This window comes from Balaenoptera physalus, assembly GCF_965194825.1.
Source record: "Balaenoptera physalus genome assembly, chromosome: 15".
In the NCBI taxonomy this organism is placed as follows: domain Eukaryota; kingdom Metazoa; phylum Chordata; class Mammalia; order Artiodactyla; family Balaenopteridae; genus Balaenoptera; species Balaenoptera physalus.
Window position 1 is genome coordinate 47,534,247 of NC_138894.1, and position 3,165 is coordinate 47,537,411.

The following is a 3,165-nucleotide window of genomic DNA, read 5'->3' on the forward strand; positions in this document are numbered from 1 at the left end:
GCCGTGGCGAGCTGCACCGGCTCCCGGGAGGGGCGGTGTGGAGAGTGACCTGTGCTCACATACTGGCTTTTTGGTGGCGGCAGCAGCAGCCTTAGCGTCTCATGCCCGTCTCTGGGGTCCGCACTGATAGCCGCGGCTCACGCCCGTCTCTGGAGCTCGTTTAGGCGGTGCTCTGAATCCCCTCTCCTTGCGTGCCGCGAAACAAAGAGGCAAGAGAAAGTCTCTTGCCTCTTCGGCAGCTGCAGACTTTTTCCCAACTCCCTCCCGGCTAGCTGTGGTGTGCTAACCCCTTCAGTCTGTGTTCACGCTGCCACCCCCAGTCCTCTCCCTGGGATCCGACCAAAGCCCGAGCCTCAGCTCCCAGCCCCCAGCCCCCACCTGCCCCTGCGGGTGAGCAGACAAGCCTCTCGGGCTAGTGAGTGCTGGTCGGCACCGAGCCTCTGTGTGGGAATCTCTCCGCTTTGCCCTCCGCACCCCTGTGGCTGCCCTCTCCTCCGTGGCTCCGAAGCTTCCCCCCTCCGCCACCCGCAGTCTCTGCCCGCGAAGGGGCTTCCTAGTGTGTGGAAACCTTTCCTCCTTCACGGCTCCCTCCCACTGGTGCAGGTCCCGTCCCTATTCTTTTGTCTCTGTTTTTTCTTTTTTTCTTTTGCCCTACCCAAGTACGTGGGGAGTTTCTTGCCTTTTGGGAGGTCTGACGTTTTCTGCCAGCGTTCAGTGGGTGTTCTGTAGGAGCAGTTCCACGTGTAGATGTATTTCTAATGTATCTGTGGGAAGGAAGGTGATCTCCACGTCTTACTCTTCCGCCATCTTCCTCCAGCCCCAATACATTTTTTAAATTGCAAGAATATAGATATAAAAATTCTAGAATCTTCTGGGGTGACAGGGAGGAGACGAGAAGAAACCCATAATTAAAGGGATGAGAAGTAGATTGTCATCAGACTTGTTACTTACCACACTGATAATAGAGGACAATGGAACAATGTCTTCAGGGTTTTAAAGGTATAGAGTCAAACCAACATTCAAGCAGGACAGCAAAATACAGACTCTTCAGATAACTTTCAGACCTACTTTGGAAACCGACTCATACATACAAACAACAAAGCAAAACAATATAGAGAGGAAAGGACAATGAGGCATAGGAGCAATGATACTTAGAAATCAGCAGTTATTGACACATATACCAACATGAGATAAGATCATAGTATGTTGGTGGTGAAGTAGTGAGTAAGGAGGTGGTCGTTTCTGAACGTAAGATGAGGAAAATAAAATCTTGCTAAGAGTTTTTTGTCTTGGTGTATGGAAGGATATTGTGATAAATTCTACATATTGATAGAAAACTTTAAGTTTAAAAATGTGGCTTAAACGTTTGATGGTAACCATTAGGAATAGGGTTTATAATTTTGAAACGATTAGCATAAATAAAAAATTGGAGCAAGAAAATGGTATTTTAACAAAAGGCAAAATGGAAAAAAAAAACAAAGAAAATAAGAATATATGGCTCATTAAAGTATAAATGCAATGAAAGGGCTATATCTCAAAGTATCAGTAACTGCATTACATTTGAGTGGATTAAATTTACTTTTAAAATATTTGCTTTCTAGTAGTCTAATAATAATGATAATAATAACCAGCCAGATGTTATTTAAAATAAATATACCAAAACCATATAACACAGAAGGATTGCATATAAAAGGATTGAAAAATAAAACATTTCAATATTAATATGACAAAATTAAACTAAAAATACATTAGATCCAACAAAGAGGACTATCATATATTAATTAAAGATACAATTTGGTGAGGATATCCAATAATCATGAATTTTGTGTATCTGAAAATATACCTCTGAAATATATATAAAGCAAAACCTTTTGCAAACAAGGAGAAAGTGACAAAAATCTGTAAACAGAGATGAAAAGTTTAACACACCTCTCTAAAAAACAAACCAGTGGGCAAAATTTAGGTGAAGCTCTAGGTATTTAAATAATATAATAAAAAGACTTGGTTATATATATCTGTGTAGGTGTATAATTGTTCTCATATTGGGTATAAGTGTACTGGATATAAATGATAACACCCAATAAACAGAAAATGTATGTTCTTTTCAGATTCAGTAAAACATTAAAAAAATTGAATAATGTATTAGTCTAGAGAAAAATCTCAATAAATTCTAAATCATAGAAATAACTAGTCCAAATTCACTGAGCACAAAAAATAAAATTAAAAATTAACCAAAAGAAGTATAGACAAAAGTTCTCTTCACTTAGAAATTAAAAATTGGAACAAGTAAATGTTCTCATTTATTGTAGGAAAAATTGACAGACATGAGGTGGATTTTGGGAATTGTGAAAGAATGTATGAATAATATTTCTATAAATTTAGATGAAATGGATGGTTTTCTAGAATTGACCCAATAAAATTGACCAAATAAAAATTAGAAAATTTTAATAGACCTATAATGATAAAAATAACTGAACAATGTGTCAAAAACTTGGTTCTACAGAAACATTAAACTCAGAAAGTTTTAGAATGTGTTCTACCAAAAATATAAGAAAAAGATAATTTCCTGTGTTTTACAAACTTTTCTAGAGCATTAAAAATCACATGGAAATCTACCCAAGTGATTTTGCCAAGTTTATAATCATGGCACACATGAATAAAACTATAGACCAATATTGCTTCTACTATAGATGTAAATACCCTAAATAAAATGATAACGCAAAAAATAAAAATTAAATTCAGTAGTACTTCAAAAGAATCATACATCCTTACCTGCTAGGGTTTATTCTGAGAATGCGAGGATATACGATGTTTGGAAATTATTAATGACATTTACTCTATTAATAGATTAAAAGGGTAAAATAATATAGTAATCTAAGTAGTCTCTGGGGAGAGGTGGGGAGGATTTGATAAAATCAGTCCCTGTTAAATTTGGTAGTATCTATCAAAATATTTATGTGTGTACATTCTATCCCAGCAATTACTATTTTAAATTTATATCTTAGGGGAAAAAATCCTTGCTAATGTGTACAGAGAAACATGGACAAGAATGTGCATTTCAGTACTGCTAGTAATAAGTAAGAAGTAAAACCATACAAATGACTACCAGTGGGAGATACCAGAAGACATGGAAAGATCACCAAAGCATTTCGTTTTGTTAAAAAA